General features: G+C 40.0%; 1 protein-coding gene across 1 annotated transcript in view; it reads left to right on the forward strand.

Annotated features, from left to right (window-relative positions):
* Positions 1 to 20,880, forward strand: part of IRS1 (insulin receptor substrate 1) — a 59,364-nt gene extending 38,484 nt beyond the window's left edge. The window contains exon 2 of the mRNA XM_084891622.1: positions 16,261 to 20,880. The gene's annotated coding sequence lies outside the window, so the exon portion shown is untranslated. The remainder of the gene's footprint in view (positions 1 to 16,260) is intronic.
* Positions 20,881 to 22,073: the final 1,193 nt, after the last annotated feature.

Genomic DNA, 22,073 nt, shown 5'->3' on the forward strand with positions numbered 1-22,073 from the left:
GTATTTTTAAAAAGTGGATGTCTAAGAATGTAAACAATCGGGAAGGGAAAGGCAGCTGCGTATGATTGGCTTTTAATCTTCTCTTCTCTCCTGACTTCTAATGGACGAGGACTTCTCCCCACCTATTATAGTGCGTGGCTCAGGACTCCGAAAGGGGACTTCTTATTTTGGCTTTCTAAATTAAGGGCAGAGGGAAAGTAAAAATATCCTGGAGCGTACCAGATCTTACCCTGGTCCTGGAGGGAAAGGGTTTCTGCTTTATGGGGCCAATAAATGTCAGGCCTCCCGCTTTACCTTTTGGCTCTGTGTGTGTTTGTTTGTCAGAATCTATTAGTCACACCCAGTTGCCTGCATCTACTACTGTCTAGACTCTTTAAGAAATGACAGATTTCACATTTCGTGTTTTTGCAGGAGGGCACACAATAAGGGATGAAAAGGGGCTTTTACGATGACAATCTCTTTCGCAGGCTGTTTCCAGAAGAGAGGGCATTTCTGATAGCCAGGTGCCTACTCTGTGAAATGTTGCTTTAGCTGAGTTAGTTTAGATTTATCAGGATGGCATTTCACTGTGTAATTTCTCATTACCCTTCGTAAACACGAAGCTTACCCCCTGCTTCCTTTTATAAAAAGAACTTTGTATATGCCAGTGGGCTCTATTTAGATGAGAGGTTTGACAACACTTCCACCCCTGCTTTTTATAGCATTGTCTATACATTGTGGTCATTGTGGTCAAGAGCATGGGTTTTGAATCCCATTTGCCATATTTACTAGCTTTGAGATCCTTAGGAATTTACTCATCCTTTCTGAACCTGGATGTCCTGGTCTTTAAAACAGGAATACTAATAAAAAATCTCAGGATGATTGTGAGGATTAAATGAAATAATGCACATTAAAACCCATAAGCAGAACCTGACAAGTAACAACTGTTGGTTTTGTTATTGATGGAGACTCTAATATATATATATATATATATATATATATATATATATATATAGAGAGAGAGAGAGAGAGAGAGAGAGAGAGAGAGAGAGAGAGAGAGAGAGACAGACAGACACATCAGGAGTGGAGGACACAAATATTATTTGAAAATAGTTAAAAACAATATTAAAATGGCTTTATGTTGTTAGTCATGCTATTTAATTTGTAGCATTAAAAATTAGATTGAGTTTTCTTTTTATATTTATCAAAAGGAGGAGATAACACTTTCAAAAGGTTAGCATATGTCCTCTACTTCACTCACTGCCCAGTGTGAGAAAAACTTCACAAAAACTTAAAAGCCCATTTTCTCTTTGGTTGAAATTACCCTTCATCAAACCATATGGGCCTTAGAATATGTGCATAAATACATACAATTTTCATATGGACACTTTTTGAGACAGTATAAACAGTTTTTTATTGAGTGCCAATTATGTCTAAAACATTATGATAAACTGAGTTGAAAGTTAGAAATAAGAAACCTCAAGAACAATTGGGTAAGGATGGTCATCAAATGAAAATTTATTCAATCTCAGGAAATTAAATTTCCTGGCATAGAGTATGGCATGATTCTCTAATGCCTCGTTATAATTTTACCTTTCAGTAAATGAAGTTTAAAAATTCAGATGACAGAAGTTTAGGGTGCTTTATAATTGCTAAGAATGATCCATTTTAAATAATAGGATTAACTATTAAAATGAGAAGTTCAAAGCAAAATAGGAAGCACGGTCATACCCAGGGATAAAATAGTTGTGACTCGGACAGAATTCCATGCGATGGGTGTCATTTTGGGGTTTTTATGGCACCCTTTTTGGGGTGCTCCTTTCTGCAGACACATCAGCAGTATTGCGAAGCGCAGAGAGCATTAATGTCAAACACCTTCCTTCCCCTTTCAGCTCCTCTTTCTGCCTGTCTCCTCCCATTATGGTTTCTGGGGGCTCCTTGCTTCCAATTACAGTGAATTAACTGTTCTATAAATGTTTAATGGTGGGAGCCTGTGCCTTGAGTTTTACAATCACTATCTCATTTAATCTTCACGCCAACCAAATGAGGTGGGCACTTTTAGCACCATTTTACAAGGAAACTGCAGTTCAGTGCCAGCAAGTGGCGCTGGATGGGGGGGGGGGGGGGGGGGCAAGGGTCTTCCCACTGTCTGGCAGCGCATGGATCCCACAGTGAGTGTCTGGCAGGTGGTTTCTAGTCCTGTTGCATCCCATCCCATAGCCCTTGGTGAAATGCGTTCTCACTCTGTCCCAATTGGTTAGGAAATCAACTCGTGTGAATTGCACTGCACAGGGGTTTGGGAATTGGCTCTTGTGGAATATTTCTGGCCACCTCATCATTTTCCTATCATTTTCTAAAATTATTAGCAGGGTATGCTTTCCTTGCCTGGACTTCTCTTCCAGACAAGTAATGCTGCAGCTCCTGGTCAGAGCATAGGGTCAGGCCTACTAGTGAATGAACTTGCCATCAAATAGTAAGGCCTGTGCACTGCTGTACCACTTCATTGATGGAGAAAGTGGAGTCTGGTATTTTTTCCCCAATAAATACTGTCAATGTATTTTCTCTTCCTTATAATTTTTTAAATAATATTTTCTTTTATATAGCTTACTTTATTGTAATAATACAGTATAATTCACTTAATATACAAAATATGTGTTAATCAATTGTTTATGTTATTGGTATGGCTTCAAGTCAACAATAGGCTACTAATAGTTAACTTTTTGGTCAGTCAAAAGCAGTACATGGACTGTTGACTGCATGGGGTTGGGGCCCCTAACTCCCGGGTTGTTGAAAGGTCACTTATAAATTATGTATACTCCTTATTTACAATAAATTTATAGTCAGCAGAAACTTTTGGGAGTTTTTTGTTTTGCTCTTTGTTTACCTCATCACCTATATAGAGGCCCCCATTTTGTGGTTGAATGAGTTGGCTGCTAGAACCTTTGCATCTATACTGACTATCACCCTGTTTTTCTTTTATTAGGATCATTTTACTTTTCTAAATAGTTGGGACCATTAAGATTTTAAAGACTTATGGTTAGAAAGACAATTACTCTGGGGTGAGATGATCTCCTGGTCTCACCTCAGTGCTACTACTAACTAGTTTCATGAGCTTAGAATGATGATTCTAACCCTAAATGATAACCAGATGATCAAGCAAGTTCTAATACCAGGCCTGGTACTGCTTTGATTGTTCTGTTCATAGTAATCCATGAATTCTTTCTATGGTAACTTGATTGTGTAATGGAGGTCACTTATAGAAATGGGAATGGAGCATCTACAACAGAAATTGGAATAATTATCATCCACGTAAATATTTAGGTTAGCCATTGTACCGTCCTCCTTACCACTTTCATTGACTCGCAGGTGGAAAAACACACTATGTTGAATTTTGGTTAAGTTCTCTTTTCATTTCTTGGGTCTCTCCCTGAAAGAAATGCCAGTACACCACTAAATGGCCAATGGCAGGGACAAAGGCCACCATGGTGAAGGGTCTCTGCTTATTTACTTATAAGTCAAAGGGTTCTCAAGTCACCTTCCTATTGACTTACTCTGGGTCTGCATTAGATAGGAAATTGGCAAGAATCTGGTTTCTTTCAATCCTCAGATCTCTATTTGAAAGACTCTGGGAATGCTTTGTTTCTACTGAAGTCCTCTAGAGAGGATCCCAGAAGAAATGATGTGGGACAACTCAGTGGCTATGTGTATTGACCCCATTGGGTACTGCGAATGGTTTGGGAGTGAGGAGGACTCTGAGAGTCGGGGACAGGAAGACAGAGGAGCATCTCAGAAGAACTAAGGTTTGACGTGAACATTTTTGTAGTCACGCTGTGCCTTATGCTGTTATGGCAGGAAAGAGTGGAGAAACCAAATGAACAGGTAGGCAGGCCGTTGCCCATTAGTGACATGGATTTACGGGAAAAATCTAAGGCACTTTTTATTTTAGTATAATTAAACAAAGTTCATCATAGGGCTGCTGATTAAGTGTTAATTATAGCCTGTCGCTGTTAGATAGTAATGGTGAAATTGTGTGGTTGGGTTTTATTTTGAAGGCATTTTGTCAGCATCTCAGGCTATGGTGTAGAATGAATAGAACCTATTGTTTTCTTTGTGTAGTTTAGGGCCACAACAGCTTCCGTAGCTATATTTAAGGAGGTTCTGTTCTTATTGCCATTACATTATAATTCAATATGAAAATTTTGTTTTTAAACACCTGGAAATCAACATATTTTTTCTGTTCAATGCCTGATTTTTACAGTTTAGAACACCGTGTCCTCTCATTGATGATGGTATATGAACCTTTCCTCCTACTCTGCTATTTTTCCTCAAGTTTAAGTTTAGGGAGGACAGACTGTAAAGTGTCTTTCTGAGAAGGCATCTTATATTTAGAAACAGCAACTGGAATTTCTGTCTTAGTCTCTGTTTTGTTTGTTTGTTTTGGTAATAAATTGGGTATTTATTTCACAGAGTAAAAACAAAACAAAACAAAAAACACCTCTAAGAAACAGTATTCTGACTTAGGAGTAACCACCTAGAGAGCATAGTTAGTGCATTAATAGTTAAAGTTTGACTAATTCTGGAACAGAAGAGAACTGTTTCTTGATTTTTTTTAAATTTACTTTCACTCCTAGGTATTTGAGGGCATGATTAAGATTCACTAGTAACATAAGTAAAGTGTCTCTTGTTCATAGTGGCCTTCTTTCACTGAGTTTAAGGATCTTAAATACTAGATATTTTCTCCGTTTTATTGAATTATGTAGGCAAATGAGGTCAAATGACTTGTCCAAGACCACATGGAAACTACTGGCTACATTGGGTGAAGATACCAACCTGGGAGCAATTAAATGCATTTTCCACGGGGCTGCCTTTTTTTTCGTGGTCCAAAAAGGGGCAGCCGTCCATGCTCCTCTTCCTCAGACAAGTGCCTGATAGTCTCCACTTTCTAGTCATTGCTTTTCCATTGCACCCAGAAGGTTCCCGTTTTCCTTTGCAGGGATGACATATGAAAACACAGGCTAGGACTTGTTCACCACATTGACTGGATACTGCAGAGGGAAGGGCTGTGAGTGTGAAGAGGTGCTCAGTAGTACTCTGAACCCATGGGTGACAGTCAGAAATCAAGGACAATCTCAGAACAGGAATGTCTCTCCCCTCACTCCTCCCTTGGACTGGCGTGGACCCCAGAAACTGGACACGTGTGTTTGGTGGGTTCAGTGGACAAGTATGTTTAGTGGCTTCTTCTTTTTCTGCAGCTGAAGGCATGGGTTCCCAACCTCAGCACCATGGACACTTTGGGCCAGATAATTCTCTGTTGCTGGTGGCCTTCTGTGCATTGTGGGATGCAGTGATATCCTTGGTCTCTACCCACTGGGTGCCAGTCACATCTCTCCCACCTCACTGCAACCCCAGTTGTGACAACAAAAAGTGTTTCCAGGCATTGCCTTGAGGGGAGACATTATTGTTACCCCTGCAAATTGAGAACTGCTGCTCTAGAGATTTAGTGAAATGCGTGGAGGCGGATGAGCACTGATCAGCTGAGGTCCAGATGGCTCCTGCCTGGCGCTCCAGTGGACCTGAGGGTTACCTTCACAGATCCCGTTTCTCTCCCTGGGGACCGTGATGCCCTCAGGATCACTAATAAATATCCCCAGTAAGGATCCCTCGGTTAAGAGTTGTCACCACCTCTAGATTAAGAATTTAACACAATTGTCCTCAGGATGTTTCTAGGGAAGCCAGGCAACCAGCTCAGCACCCGACTACATGGTGTGTTTTAATTCAGCATGCTTAATCCAGTTAGTTAGGGAACTTTCCAGAAAATGCCACTCTTCAAATTAAAAAGAAAAGGTCTGAGATGTTAGATAATGGAGAAGAGAGAGCAGAACAAGAGTAAAAGTGAAAATGAGGCTTGAACCAGCTGGTGTGACTCAGTGGTTGAGGGTCGACCCACGCAATAAGAGGTGACCCGGTTCCATTCCTGGTCAGGGCACATGCCGGAATTGCGGGCAGGACCACCCAGTAAGGGCCATACAGGAGGCAGCCAATCAATGTTTCTCCCTCATCAATGTTCCTATCTCCCTCTCCCTTCCTCTCTAAAATCAATAAAAACGTATTTTAAACAGAAATAAAGAAAGTGAGACTTGAGAGATGAAAGCAAGGGACCAGGAGCTTTGGGGTCAGCAGGTGAAAGGTCAAGCCCTTTTGTCCACTAGAAGAATTTTGACTCTTGAGACAATAAAGAAGTGTTCGCAGTTGGTTAGAAATCTACCCCATTGTCTGTTTCAAAGACCTTAGAAATGCATGCAGTGTATACATTGTCTATTATTTCAGATTATCTTTGAGACCCCCCCCCCCCCCATCCAGCTGCCAACCATTAGATGTGTGCATCTGGCAGCAATTTCAGTATTTCGTCAAGTTACTTAGGCGGCATTGACTGGCTATGTCACACTCCTGTTCAGTTTCTTCAGATGAGAGATTGGGAAAAGAATTCGGAAACAAAAGCCACCCAGTTCCTCCCCCAACAATTAGAAACATGCTTTAGAGCTTGGAAATGGTGCCCAAGAATCTCACTGAACTTCCCTTTAAGCCTAGTCATGAGAATTCTTTGTCAGTTATTTCATGTAGCATCATAAGTCTTTCGTTAGCTACTTAGGAAGGGTGTGTGGGGAGGGGGGGCTTCAGGCGTCTAATTTCTTCTGGGAAAGCAATCGAAACGGCCTTTCCACGGTGCCTCTGTGGATAGCATGCATTTAAGATCTCACAAAGATATGCTCATGCTGTCTATCCAAATAGTCAATTCGTGCTGGTTTCTTTGTAGTTAGGTAAATCTTTTTCTGAAATTGTATCACACAATTATATATTGAGCTTTGTTACCACCACTTTTTCTTTTTGTTCTGGCATTTTCTCCATACCTACCTTCTCTGAAATAACTTTGTCTCTCTTCTCAAGTCACAGTCTCATCTTGACTTATCTTCAGTCCTTTGCTGTCATCTGGTCTGTAGCTTTCTTCTTGCTTGCTAGTTCTACCAGGGCATTATTGGCTGGCATGTATTCAGGTATCCAGAGAAGATAGGAGATCTAAGGATTTCTCCTTAAAAAAAAAAAAAAAGTATTTTTATTGATTTCTCAGAGGAAAAGAGAGGGAGAGAGGGATAGAAACATCAATGAAGAGAGAGAATCATTGATTAGCTGCCTCCAGCAAACCCCCACTGGGGGGTTGAGCCCACCCTGGGCAGGTGCCCTGACTGTGAATTGAACTGTGACCTCCTGGTTCATAGGTCGACGCTCAATACTGAGACACACTGTCTGGGCAGGATTTCTCCTTAATAAGCTTAATAAGTGTAGTTATAATAAGAGTTGATGTTTGAGGACTTGTTATTTATCAAGCGCAATGACAAGAACTTTTCATGTGTTATCTCATTCCACCTCAGTGACAACCCCATGAAATGGGTACTTTTACCCCCACATAACAGCTGAAAACATTGAAGTTTAGTAGGGTTAGTCACTTGCCTAAAATGATAAGGAACAAAACAGCAAGAGGAAAGATCATCTAATGATCCTCTTCTCGTTTTAAATTTTTCACTTGAAAATAAATTTTGAGTCAAAATTGATCAGTCTTTCTAAAGCATAACAACCGCGAAATAGCTCCATCTTCATTCTCAAAATAACATGTTTTGGATTGTTTTCTAAATTGCATTTTAGAAATCAAAATTGCATACAGGTTACTCACATATCACTTGGGTAGTGGCAACTCAAGGGAAGCACACATTTATTGCATTACTTTATTGCAAGCAACATTATAGCTTGTCTTTAATGTAACCCAGTTAAATAGAGGTCGAACCTGTAATATAGGATGGCTGGTACAGTTTTCCATCCTCTTTAACATTGACTTTTGTTTAAGAATTGCTCTCATAGCCCAGAAATCTTTTATGACCTGCATTTCTTTAACAAGAATTTTTAAGGTGAAATGAATGAGATCTTGTGGGTTGAATACATTTGAAACATACTACGCTATATTTATATATTTGTGAGCAGTTTCAGTTGGTTTCAAAGAGTGTTCTTTCATTATTTAGACAATGTACAAATAAAAGAAAGAACAGCTCGCTTAACTTCAAAGACTCCTGGATTAAATTCTTCCCAACATTTTCCTCTTGGTATCTCAAAGCAAGAAGAAAGACATAGGCTAAAACCTTTTTGTTTGTGATTTATGATAATGGTTTCCAGGAGAAGTTAATTAGGTGCGTGCAGTAGGGAACGTCTTCTACTGAGCTTGAACTTCCTAGGAACAGTTGGGAATGGTTCTGTCCTCTGTTAAGCCGGTTTAATGACCAAAAAAACCTATAGCAAGGCAAGCAGGGCCACACAGCTGAGGTACCTCGTGATTCCTTGTAAAGATGCTTGTTCAGTTCAGTACATTTTTCTTGCATTACCAAATTCTTCCATAAAGTCAACCACAGCCCGTATTATCTGTGACTCCAGCTAAAACTTGTGGTGAGTAGGAAATAGATTAAACATAGGTTTTCCCTTTTCCCCAGCTGCCAAAAGTGATGTCAGTGGTGTTAACGATCCTTACCTCAGCCTGCTACAGACCCACGGCCTCTGTGCAAATGCTGTTCTTTCCTCTAGTTCCCGTGCCATCACTGAAAAGTTGTTGATAGTTGATAAGAAACAATTGGAGAGCAAGACCACTACTCAAATGTAAAGTCAGGCACTTGCTTTCTTAAAGCAATTTGTTATAGGACTCCAGGGAGTGGGGCAAAGAACGCAAAACCTATTTAGTGTTTCACAGAAAAAGTAAAGGCAGTGGTAGCAGATCTGCTGGGTTACCTTTTGCCTAATTGCAGAATCGGTGTTGCAAACACTTTTTACCATCTCGACATCCCATTGTAAACTAAGCTGTGATCTGAATTTCAATCCACTGGTTTGTATCCAAGTCAGACCGATAAAAACCTGTATCCTGTATTGCTGAACATTACAATAAAAAAAAACAACAACACAGATGTGAAATGACAATATAAACCTTCAGAAATGGAATGTGATTCCTCTGAGGGAGAATGCCACAGACACAGCTCCAGTGAAAGCAGAAGAAACACTGACTTTTATGACTTTCTTACTCAGGTAGGGAAGATCATATCTTATTACCTTCGTGTCTTTGAGTAACAGGTTTATTAGCGTTGAACTCTGTGAAAATTAAAGCTTCCTGTCCCACAGCGTGTGTAGTCTGACTTGAAGGGTGGAGAGGTTGTTTTTCTGAGTTCCTTTACCTTGACCATTGTGTACATGGAGACATATGATCATTTTTTAAAAATATATTTTATTGATTTTTTTTTACAGAGAAGAAGGGAGAGGGATAGAGAGTTAGAAACATTGAAGAGAAACATCAATCAGATGCCTCCTGCATGCTCCCTACTGGGGATGTGCCCACAACCAAGGTACATGCCCTTGATGGGAATCAAACCTGGGACCCTTCAGTCCGCAGACAGCTATCCACTGAGCCAAACTGGCCAGGGCCATATGATCATTTTGATAGAAGAGAGATTTGAGCCGTTTTAATTTACCTCTGGAGGGGCTATTATGGTGTTGAACCCTATCTGCTTTATCTTTAAATTATCTTCTGCTTCATCCAACATGCTCTTGTTAATAAAAAGAATGGGAAACAACTAACGTGAATATTCTTTGGCTTAAAAGATTCTGGATGTTTGTTCAGGTTTCCTTAATCTATCATTGACAGAATACATTTAGTTGTTGAGAACCATATGTTGTTGTTGGTGTTGTAATCTGCCTTCTCCATAAGCCCCTAACCCTCTTGAAATGTTTCCAGACCCCCCTCCTCCCTTCTTGGTTGCTGAGGAAGGAGTAACACACATGCTGACAGAAGTCACCCCAGTGGACCACAGCGGGAGCCCACAGGCTTGGTGTTGATGGTCTCTCTTCGGTCACTCCCTCTCTTTTTTCCTTTTCATAATACGTGTGTCTTTCTTCACTGGTGGTCTCCTGAAGTCACCAGCCCTGCCAGAAAGTCTTTCTGTGGGACAAAGGGGTAACTGGAGCGAGATGGCCTCTCACATGTTGGCAGCTCTGTCTGAATTTTCTTCCTTGGCAACCCTGCGCGCTGGAGGGGCCGGCCAGCAACCTTGTTATTTCCACCATTCCTCTCCCATGTGACTCGCACCAGGCAAAAGTGCTATTTAAGCAGCTCTGTTGGCTTGGCTGGTGTGTTAGCCTTTGCCATTTACGACCATGAAACCAAGTCTTTCCAGCTCAGTTCTGGCCTGTTTTTTTTTTTTTTTTTTTTTTTTTTAATGTTGGTTTCCTTTCGTTAGCTAAAATGGCTTTCTCCTTTCAACAGAAGTAGCAAACATGTTGGTCTTACCTCTAACTTTAGGTCTTTAGTTCAATTATATATATATATATATATATATATATATATATATATATATATATATATATAAATTTTCAGTGGTTATGGTCTTAAGGCTTTAAATCAGCATGCTTTCGAAAAAGAAAGCAATGCTTTTTCAGGACTGAGGTCTGTCCTTTCCCAAAGTCTCAGCTTCTCACACCTCCCAGCTGTCCTTGTGAAAAGCAGAGATTCTCCCCTTGTCCCAAACTCGAAGCTCTTCTTTCCCTTCACCTTGGTTGATGTCCACAGCTAGCAGAGTTGTGCTGATAATGCCGCTTTCTCCCTAGTGCTATCATCCAAACCACCTGGTGCTACCCAAGCTCTAAGCCAGGAATTCCTTTAGTGAGGGGTTTCACAATCCATCAGATGGATCAGAGGTCTGGTTTGTCCACCTGAGATTGCAAGGTTGTGAATGTTAAAATGAGGAACACCTATGCACCCCCAGAATCATACATATGTAATAAGAAAAACAAACCTACTGGGCCCATTGGCCAGATTTCAGGTATGCTTAAAAAACAGAGTACTTTTGCAGTGTTTAATAAGGTGTTTTATTAATATGTAAGCATTCCAAATGACTTGATCAGCTCTAAACGAATGGTACCATGAATTAATTGCATCAGCATCAGTGAGAGAGCTGGAGAAATGAATTGTGGTCATGGTAGCAGTTTGCAGTTGATTATAATTGTGTGAAATAAGAAATAAGCAGACCTGGGAAGATATTGTAAGTTATAGAGAGATGTCCCAAGTGCCATGCTCAGCACCCTGCAAAGGACAGAGTGACCCATGGACATCTGCTCTCATTTCTTTCCACTTTCCCCTCCCTCCCCACCTCCTGGTTCTTGCAAATACGAGGCCTGTGCCATTCCCCTAAGGACTTAGGCTCTTGGAAACTAAAGCCAGGAAGACAGAGGCTATTTCTACTGTCAATCTGCCATACTTCTGCCCCTGCAGAAAGGATTGAGAGTATAAGAAAGGGATAGAATACCTAGAAATGTAAAAAGTTGGTTAGCATTCCATAGATTTTCTCATCACAGAATTTTTTTTAAGAATGGGAAAGATCTAAACATGATCAAAATATTATTTTCCTACCCTATTTAAACATTTATTATTAGACTATAACTTATACTCAAGAATTTTTCTGTATTATACTCAAGATTTTTTTTTAAGTCACAGCTGTTTATATTAAGAGAAAGAGAAATATGCTGTTTTAACACGTTTCTTTAAGAGGAGGAATTTATTTATACGAATTTTTCTAGTTGAATCAAACAATATAAGATTTCAAAGAATGATCTCCTTTGAAGAAAAGTCATTACTGTAATCATCTTTTTTTCAAACATTGTTGGATGAGGAAGAGTTACTTTCTGACTAACTTTGACAGTTGCCAAGCAGCTTATAATATTTTACTCCAATTTTCTTAGTAAAAGTAGAATCTGTTAGTTATGCTCTAACCAGGTATTTGTAACTTTGTTACACTTGACTCAGCAAATTGGCAGGAAGTTTCAACACATTTAAATACAAGATAAAAACTATTAATCAATGGCTTTGAATAAAAATGCATTGATGAAAGAGGACTGATCGCTTCATTGTACTTATAGGCATAACCTTGGGCTGCTTTCAGCTGCTTTCACAGTGAAGACTCATGGGTAGGCTGACAGTGTGAAAGGCAGCTGTAGCTTTGTTTGTCTTTCAGCTGTAGTAGGCATGGTTGAAGTGGGTCCCATCCAGAATATGTAAATTCCTACCGGATGCACTAATGCAAAAAGCCATAGGTCTCAAGTAGCATTGCTCAAGTGTTGACTTACCAGTATTTGATCATGCTTCAGAAATTACATTTTTCATTACTGGCAATAGGACGGGGTGGGTTTTATCTTACAAGAAGACACACGGAAGGGTACAGTCGATGCTGGCGTGGTTGTCAGAATGTAATTTCCAGCCACTTAAATCTCATGACAGGTGCTTCATATTTCTGGGCTCCCGAGTTATTCCCCAATGATGTAACTAGAGAGAATGTATCATAGTAGCATTACCATTTGCTATTTGCACAGCTCTTCTGCAAGGAAACATTTTGCTTTTTTATGTCCAGTTTATGAGTGTCACAAATGAGTTTTTGGATTTGTAAAACATCGTAGTGATGTTCGCCTTGTGTGGTTGGTGTGAATCAGTTGGGGTTTTACATATAAAGTGCATTAAATATACATACACCGATATTTTGCTTTTTAGTGCATATCACCATCCTTATCATTGCATTTTCATTTGTCACACAACAGATGTTTGTTGAATTAAATGACTGCAGGAGGCTAGTATGGGTAGTGTGTGTGTGTGTGTGTGTGTGTGTGTGTGTGTGTGTGTTTTAAAAAACAAATTCCTAAATTACAAAAATGCATGATCTACATGTTTGCCTCTGTTCAAGTGAGTTCCTTTATTCAAGCTCAGCCCTTCTTGAATTACATGTGTGTAGAGGCAAGGATATCGGCAGCTGAATTTAAGTCCGTGAAGCACATGCTAAGGTATGCCTGTAATGTTATGAGAGTTCCTTTCCAACAAAACTATCAGGGCAATTGTGAACAGCTCTGTTTTGGGAACTTCAATTTTGGAGTCCTTTGGCTTTAGATAATACCTCTCTGGGAACCATTACCCAGCTTAATCAGCCCCTTTATTCACCATATTTGGCTCTCAAAGCTTTTTGGCTGTCTCCAAAGATCAAATAGGCCTTTGAAGGACAAGACTGGCTGCTATAGAGACCATTCAAAAGAATATACCCACGGCTGAGAAGGCAGTCGCAGAAAAAGAAATGGGAACTTGAGAAGGCATTCCAAAAATGCCCCGAACAATGGCTGTTTGATTGAAATAAGTATTACCCCAAGGTGGCTGCAGTGAAAGACAGTTCCCACTGAAGGATGCTTGTTAAAAATCCATGTCATTACTCTGTAGCTAAACTTTATGTATATTTACACACACACACACACACACACATACACACACACTTGTACGAAGATAAACAGATGTGAACTTCAGACGTTCCCTTGAAAATGTCTCCCAATCTCTATGGCCTGTTTATAGCCCTCCATTCCCATTCCCATTCCCATTCCCATTCCCATTCCCATTCCCATTCCCATTCCCATTTCCTCCTAGTCAGGATTACCTGTCAGGTGCTTTCACTTTTATATACACTCCTGAGTTGATGGCACCGGTAGGTACCATTAGTGAATGAGACATGTGTTGATCAGAATTCATGATAAAGGGCTTTGAAAACAGTATGCTAGACTTTGGAGGGAAGGTAGATAGTGGAATTAATATATTCTTTTATTTCTTGCTCTTTGAATAGACATGTTGGTGGGAAATTGCAGGAATGGTTTCAGAGTGCCCCAAAGCAGCAGATTCCCATCGCTGGTGACAGTATAGATTTTTCATTTCTCATCAGGCTCCCAGTCTCCTCCTTTCTGCATCCATGAAGATCTGGCCCATGTAATGACAAGACAGGTCCTTCACTTGTCCTTCATTTCACATGCAGCAGTGTGTTGGTCTCAGCCCTTTAGTAAAGTGTGGCATTCCTACCTCATGTTCAGCCCAGCATTGTGAAACTGTGTTAGTAAAGCTGTACCTAGATACTCTGGTAGGAACATTCTGATAGACCACAATATAAATTCAGGAGAAACTTGAAACTAAGAGATCTGTAGACCATTCTCTGGGGGCTGTGAGAGGATGGGTTAGCCTTTCACTTGTAGAAACTATGCAAAGTCAATCCTGCTTCTCTGGCAATTACGGGATACCCTGGAGTGCCTTTTTGTTATGTGTTGTCTGCTTGTCAACAGTATAATAGGCTATTTACCTATTTAGGGGTAGAGCTAATATTTTAAAATAAACAGAAATCTCATAAAACTGAGGTCTCATTTGGTAAATTTCAACCTACCTGAGCCACTATGTAAATAGTGAATGCTGACTGATCTCAGCCATACCCTCCTTCAAGAGGAAAGAGAAAAGCAAAACAGCTATATTGCTCAACATTTTTAATTGTGTGAGTTTCTGTCCTTGCAGCTGACATTGGTGATCTCCACTGCACTTTGATCATAACACAGTATATCCTTGTTATCCCCTATACTTAGATAAAGGTGTCTTGACCTGCCATTCAAGGCTCTTCCCCATCTACCCCAATCTGCATTTGTAGACTTAACTCCTTCTACCCTTTTTCAGATGCCTCGTGCTTCAACAGTCCATGATTGGGCCTTGTTTCATTATGTGCTTTCAATGGAGTGTGCTTTGTCCCTATCATTCATTCAGCTCATATTTAGTGAGTACCTGCTATGTGTCAGCCCTTTTGCTGAGCTCTGGAGATGCAACTGGAAGCAACATAAACACAATCCCTGTGTCCACATCCCCAAGCTGTTTTTGTCTTCCAAACCAAACCAAGTGTATCAGTGAGGTACTTCCCTTCTATTCCTAGCTAAAGTAGCCTTTCCTTCCTCTGTGCACCTAGAGCTTTCTTCCTGTGCATCTACTGTGGAATTCATCCCTTTCTACTCTGCATTCTATCTCTTTGTGAATGGAGCTTCCTTTCTAGAAATTCTAGAAAGGAGGGCCTGTGGCACAATTCAGCTTTGTATTCTCCATAGTATTTAGTGCAACCATTTTACTAATTCAACAAGTTTTTATTAATTAACTGCTCTATTTAGGACATTCTATAAATGTTGATATTTATAGAGAACTTTAAAATGCATGAAAAATATGTATGCCAGAAAGTCTCTCTAGTGTTGATACTTGAGAACCTAAGAAGCTTTTATGAGGTTGAAAAGGTGGATCCACTCATTGGAGGGGATGGATTAACGACCCTTGAGGTCTGCCTTCTTGAATCGTATAAAAGAAATGTGGTTCTACCAGAATAATTTATTCTATTCGACCTAAATCAGAATCTTTTTTTTTATTATTTAATGATTAACTTGGTCTGTTTTGCTTGGGTTTCCTTTTGTTCCTAAAATGCTCATGTCGAACAACAGCAAGTTAAAACCCGACTTCAGGTTTTGTAATGGTAAGCCTTGTGACTTCAAATTCTAAAATTTGCAGATGGCTTTTAACCAAAAGAAGATTCAGCACAGCTCCTCTGTTACCTGCTTGGCCTGTTTTGTTGTAGTTTTCCACAATAACTGTAATGTACATTTTTGTTTTGATCGGAAGAACATCAAAGCGCTATGTATTTTTGTGTTGCTAAGCCTCTGAAACCTCCAAATCACATTGATTTGTTTGCTGACTTAATATTGACCACTTTGGGTTTGTGATTGCTTTGGACTCTTGCATTTTGAGAGAAAAAAAAAGAAGTTAAATACAGATTGTTGATTTTATTTAAGCACACAGTACTGTTTGTGCCTGTGACTTCAGTTCATCTGATATGATAGGCCTTCTTTTTTAAAAGCCAAAACCCTAACAATTTCAGGGTTTCCTATGACAATCCTAAAAGATCAGATGAGCTAACTCCTTAACATGTACTGCAAAGGATGAGAGTGGGACCCAGCAGGCCTGACACATCACCGATGGGTAGTGGGGCAGTGGAGCAGGTTGTTTTTTAAGCTTGGCTTTGTGGGGAGTAGAAAGAACCTGATCTCCAGGGTATGATGAGAAAAGAGAAATGATTTGACCTTATTTGTATTCCCAGGTTTCTCCCAATAAGTCATCCCAGATTTATTTGAACCATCCCAGAGCTGAGTGTTCGGCCAAGGTGAGGGGAGCCAGTATCGTGGTCTCCTGGAAAGAGCTCTGGGCCTTGGAAATAGGAACCCAAGTTCTAGGGTTGATTGTGACTGACTTTGCCTCTCTGTCCAGGTTGACTTACTCTCTAATAGTAAGTGATATCCAGGTGCCCAGGTGATGAATTCTTTCCTTTTCCTTTTCAGAATGAAGACCTAAATGACCTCAGCAAATCCTCCTCTAACTCATGGGTACCCAGACTCGAACTATTTCACGATTCACAACCAGGACCTCACATCTTCCTCCTCTGTAGATGGTACGATGCATCCATTTCCGTTTGTTTACTTTACAAATCCTCAGGAGTCCGTTGACTGAACTGCACGTTCTTTATTGTGCCAAGCAAAAAAAAAAAAAAAGCACTGTGACACCAGGACAATGAGTCTGCATAAATTTCATCTTCAACCTTAAGGACTTAGCTGACCACATGAGCTGCTGTGCCCCACACCATGCTGCGAGAGAATGGGTTTCCTCTCATCGCCATCTACACGATACATTTCATCTGCTGCTGAAACTGTGCGACAGAGCATCGTTGTAAATTATTTCACACAAAACAGTTCGCGTTGGGTGGAGAGAATGTTAAATATTTAACATAGGTTTTGATTTATATGTGTAATTTTTTTAATTAAAATGAAACTTTTCTTACAGCGCACATTTTTTTTTTTTTTTTTTAGATGTGGAACTGAGGTATGCAATGTTCTGTTGTAAAGAGTGGAGCAAATGCTTAAAACAAGGCTAACAAGCGTAGACTAGGGTACGGCCCTTGTTTTAAGATTGTAACTCAGAAAAATAATATAAGAATCATAGTGCCATAGGTGGTTCTCAATTGTATAGTTATATTTGCTGATACTATCTCTTGTATTATAGCCCTGGTGTTGAGCTGAGATCCTTACAAGAATCAATCTTAATTTTGTATTTTTCCTGTAAGGCAATAGGCCATGTTAATTGAGCTGAAGAAAGGTATATAGTCTACTGGGTATTTTCGAGTGTCAGTTTAACATTGGCAATTGAATGGAAGCCGAAAGATAAGAAAAGGAAATCAAAGTCTTCCATTGTACATACTGTACAGAGAAGGAGACATGGGCAATCCCTTCAAATCAAAAGCTCTCTTTGGAATGAACAATGTGGGTGTTTGTAAATTCTGGAAATTTCTGTCTATTCATAATAAACTAGAGATTGTTGATCTTTTCTTCTCCCCTCCCCCCAACTTTTGTAAGCTTCCTGCTACATTGCACCATTTTCTTTTGTGCACACATCAGGATGTTTCATTTCTTACACTGTCTCAAGAAAGATACTAAGACAAGTGAGCTTGTCTTTAATTTCTAATCAGAAATTAAAATTCCAGAAACTGTTTTATTTTTTAATTTTTTTTTTTGTCTTGACCAGAGCTACATGCCACTTTCTTTAACAGCTTATCTCATGCTTTCTGAGAACTTCCAGTGTTTCATGATTTAATTGAATGTAATTTGGCCCATTTGCCCTTGTGGGTACTAGACTATTGGTGGTTAGTTAATAAAACCCAGTGTACAGAGAGCCCACCAAAGCTTAATGACCAGCTATTGAAATATCTTACCAGCAGTGAAAATGTTAATTTTTTTCTTCTTTGGCAAGTACTCATATCTTGGAATTTTTCCTTTGGAAATAGAAAATGGCAATGAACAGACTTAAAAGATATTGCCTACAGAGTTTTTAACCTTTTTACCAGGAAACTTCCTATAAATTAAGCGAGTAATGCCAATATCAGGTTCCCTCGGAGTCTGTGTAAACTCTGTATCAGAAATTCCCAGCCCTATTGTTGATGTAGCAACGTTTTATTTTTTTTGTAGAACTGTGCTCCCTGGGCAGGGTTGGGCTAAAGGAAAGAGCCAGGGTTGGGGGTGCTCTCCTCAAAAGGGAGGGGAGATACATGAAACCCCTTACACTGCTGAGGCCTGTGTTACTGTTAATTCAACTGGATGGCCTGTACCTCACAGACTGGTGTACAATGTTCATTGTTGCAGATTCTAATCATTTGCATGCTCATCAATTTCTAAGATAAATAGGTCTGTAGTCATATGAATCCATTGTTTTCAAGGAACTTGCTAAATTACATCATTTCCTATTAGGAGAAAACACTACCAATTATAAAAATCTGATAAGAACTTTCTTTTTCTCTTTTATGAAAAACACTTTGTTGGTCAAACTAACTTTCATTTTTCAAGTATTCTGACTCATACTCTTGCTAGTGTAGGAGACAAGTAGGCTATCCTGCTCTTTCCAAACAGAAATCAATGAACAAAGTCAGCCCCTATCATTTTCCTGTCAAGCTGGTTATTATTTCTCAAGGAACCTAAACGTTGATTGTTTCCGAGATACCTCTGCATGTGGCATTATCAACCAATTCTGGGTGAGAGTAGGAATGAACAGACTGGAAAACCCCATCTCGTGGTGTCTAGTTCTCTGATGTTTTGTTCAGTTAAATGGCATAAGGGTAGACATTCTTATCTAAGCTGCTTCTAGTGGTCCCTAAGCTGGGTTTGAAAGTGCTATCAAATTTCACCGATTTGAAACTGGAAGTTGCTGGTATTTGAAGGGGGGGGGGAAAGGTTGATCTTGAGCAGCTGCTGAATCCGTGTGTTCAGTTCCTGTTGGGGAGACTTGGCTTTTATCCATTTCAAAGTATTTGTAGGCCAGCTAAAAGCTCACATTAATGGGGAATCAGGTGGCCTCTGTTTATAAGTTACTGGCTTTTTCTTCATGAGACCACTTTCATAGTATTCTTTTTTAGAGACTTAGGAAGAGTTTTAACATTTTTCCTTTGTGGAGAGAACAAATATATTTCATGATTTCGATGATAGCTTTGTTCTGGGGAAAAAAAAAAAAAAAGTTCTAGAACCAGCTAGAAGTGAAGAGAATCCATTAATGATCAACTGCCTGAGTCAATACTGTTCTGATGTTACATTGGTGGCTATTTCTTGCTCACTTTCAAAGGTCAGGGACTCTCTTGACTAATCTAGGTTGACTGCAAATGTTCATTTACTAAAAATCATCTAGCCAGAGGTAGAGATTTCTAACTTTTCCTTCCCTGACTATTGTTTCCTAGCTAGTTATCTTTTAAATGTGAGACAGAGTGTTAAGAAACAACTGTACTACACTGTAAGAAACAGGGTTGTGCAATCCTGTGAAGCTCTGTTGTGTTCCTGAATGCAATGTGCCATGTCGTTGAAAATTTTAGCTTTATTTACTAGAGGAGGTTGAAGACGGGGGAGGGAAGCTCATTGTCCACCGACACAAAAGAGCCATGAGAAATGGGATGACTGTGAAGTGCTCCAAGTGCTTTGGCAGAGCTCTGCGGGTCAGTCCATCACATGAGGAGGTGTTGAAGTCCCAGACACTGTGGGAATTAAGACCTTGATTGGGGAGAGACGGAACCCTTTGGAAGGCATGTGAAGGAGGATGGATGGAAGCCAAATATGATATCGCTTCTTTGCAATGACTTGACAGGGGAGTTGAGTGTTCCTAGGACACGGTGAATGTTGGTTGGCGGTGATGCTGCATTCATATAGGCTGCTGAGAAACCCAGAGAGGAAAAAGCATGAGCTGCTAGGGATATGAAGAAATGTGACATTGCCAATACTAAGGAAAGACCTCTAGTCTGCGACCTTTGCTATGGAGAGCATAAACAATCTTCTTGTAGTTAGTAAAACATCAATGGTTGAATGCTGGTGCCTGTGGTCATTTCCAAAGCCAAGACAGAGAAAACCTTGGAGGTCCTTCCATAGCTCCGTAATCCATCCCCTAATTGTAGATAGAGAAAATATGCATCAGGTGGCATGTTGAGGTATCCCTCCCTCCTCGTAACCAGAACATCACGTAAGCGCTGGGAGGAAGTAGAAGGATATTGAAGATGTTTCACCCTAATCTTAAGGAATTTCAATAATAAGGAGCTTATTATCAGCTTGTAAGATTAGAAACTGTATGACTTAGCTGGGGAGTTGTCCTCCTTTCATGGTTTATTGATGACTTGGCATGTGTGATGTATATACCAAGAGATCTGGTGTTATAGACTTTTGCCATTCACCCTGCATTTCAGTTTCTCTCTTTGCTTAAGTGATTAATTTCCCCAATGTTAACCCAATATACCACCTGATAGGCAAATACAGTGAACAGGAAAACTTGCCTGTATTTGTATAGACATTTTTAGTCTTTCGTTGTTTTAGAACTTTTCTACTGGATTAAGAATATAGTTCCTGGGACAATTTTTCTTGCAAAGCTCTTTCCTTACACCTCTTGGCTACAGGGTGGGCCAAATTAAATACGTATATATTTTTTTCATTTCATGTATGTGCAGTTTGGTTTATCATCTGAAGATGGTGGTGCTGCTCATGGTGCTACTTCATCTGTGTATAAAAGGACCAAGCATGGTCTGTATTGCTACCAAAACATTTATTGTATATATGTGTATAACATGCATTATGTATATATGTAATGGGTACCAGGCCAGGTATATATTTTTATTTAGAAGTGTTTTACTTTTCCAAGTTTTCTTTAGAGTGTTATGCTTATTTTCAGTTTTCCTCCCTGATTCTGTCTGGTACTTAGAACTGTAGTGTCTTCATCGTTAATTAAAGAAAACTGTCTAAATGAATTTGCAGATGTGAATGCTAGTGATCCTTAATGTCTTTGATTATGGAACATAAAACAGAAACTGCCAATTACATTTTGCTGGGGTGTTTGAGTCAGGGCAGTGTACACTGTTAACATACTTTAATAAATGATTTTGAAACAGATAGGTTGCCTTCACCCTATCCCTCTTCAGTTGGCTTTCAATGAGTGGCCAACAGTATCAAGAAAATGACCCCTGAAAATATGTGAAGCTACTTGTGTTGCTGGTGGTGCAATGGAAAGAGGGAGGGGGAGGAAAGGTATGTTCTGTTGAGAGGCACTAGAAGGGCCCTGTCGACCTCCAATGTGCAGAAATCCCCAAGAATTGATCAAACACAGATGGTTACTGAGGGGACTTGGGTGGGCAGGGCCTACCTTGCTGACTCTCTCCCAGGTCCCCAGTGCTGCTCATCCATGTCAGCTGATGGCACTGAGTAGTAAGGCAGGGAAACGGCATTGCTCAGCCCTGGCTATATGTCTGCATTGCCTGGGTCACTTTAAAGAATTTAGTGGCCAGGCGACTGCAGAGCTGCTGATTTACTTTGGGGTGGGGCCTGGGCATCCATCATTGTTGCTGCCCTTGGTGCCTCTAGAAGATTACAGTACAAGCTCAGGGCCGAGAACCACTGCTAGGAAGCATTGCCCTGTCTGATTACTAGAGTCACTTATTAGAAATGCTGGTTCCCTGCCCTAGCCAGTTTGGCTCAGTGGATAGAGCGTCAGCCTGCGTACTGAAGAGTCCTAGGTTCGATTCTGGCCAAGGGCACATGCCTGGGTTGTGGGCTTGATCCCTAGTAGGAGGTATACAGGAGGCAGCCAATCAGTGATTCTCTTTCATCATTGATGTTTGTCTCTATCCCTCTCATTTCCTCTCTAAAATCAATAAAAATATATTAAAAAAAAAAAAAAAGAAATGCTGGTTCCCTGAGCTGTCTGAGGAGGAGTGTTTCTACAGCTGACTCATGGTGTGGTTGGCAAATTTGGGAAATTCTGATTTCTGTACAAGGGGAGCCTTTTAGATTGTGTCACCACTAAAAGGTAAAGGATACCTCTAATTTTTAAAGTTGAATTTACTGGGACAATTATTTTTGAAAATAATAAACCATGTTGGAGCCAACTCCAGAGCCCACTCCTCCCAAATTGAGCTTTCTTGCCTACACAATTTAAAAGAGATGATTGATGAGTCCTAAGTTGTTCAGACAAACTCAAATGATTGAAAGTTTTAGAAACATTCAAGATTTTTATTTATTTTTATTTTTTTTGATGTGCCTCATGCCCCACTCTTTTCCACCCTAATCTGGTGCTGAAGCTGGAGAGA

This window comes from Pipistrellus hanaki, assembly GCF_964339955.1.
Source record: "Pipistrellus hanaki genome assembly, chromosome: 8".
NCBI lineage: Eukaryota > Metazoa > Chordata > Mammalia > Chiroptera > Vespertilionidae > Pipistrellus > Pipistrellus hanaki.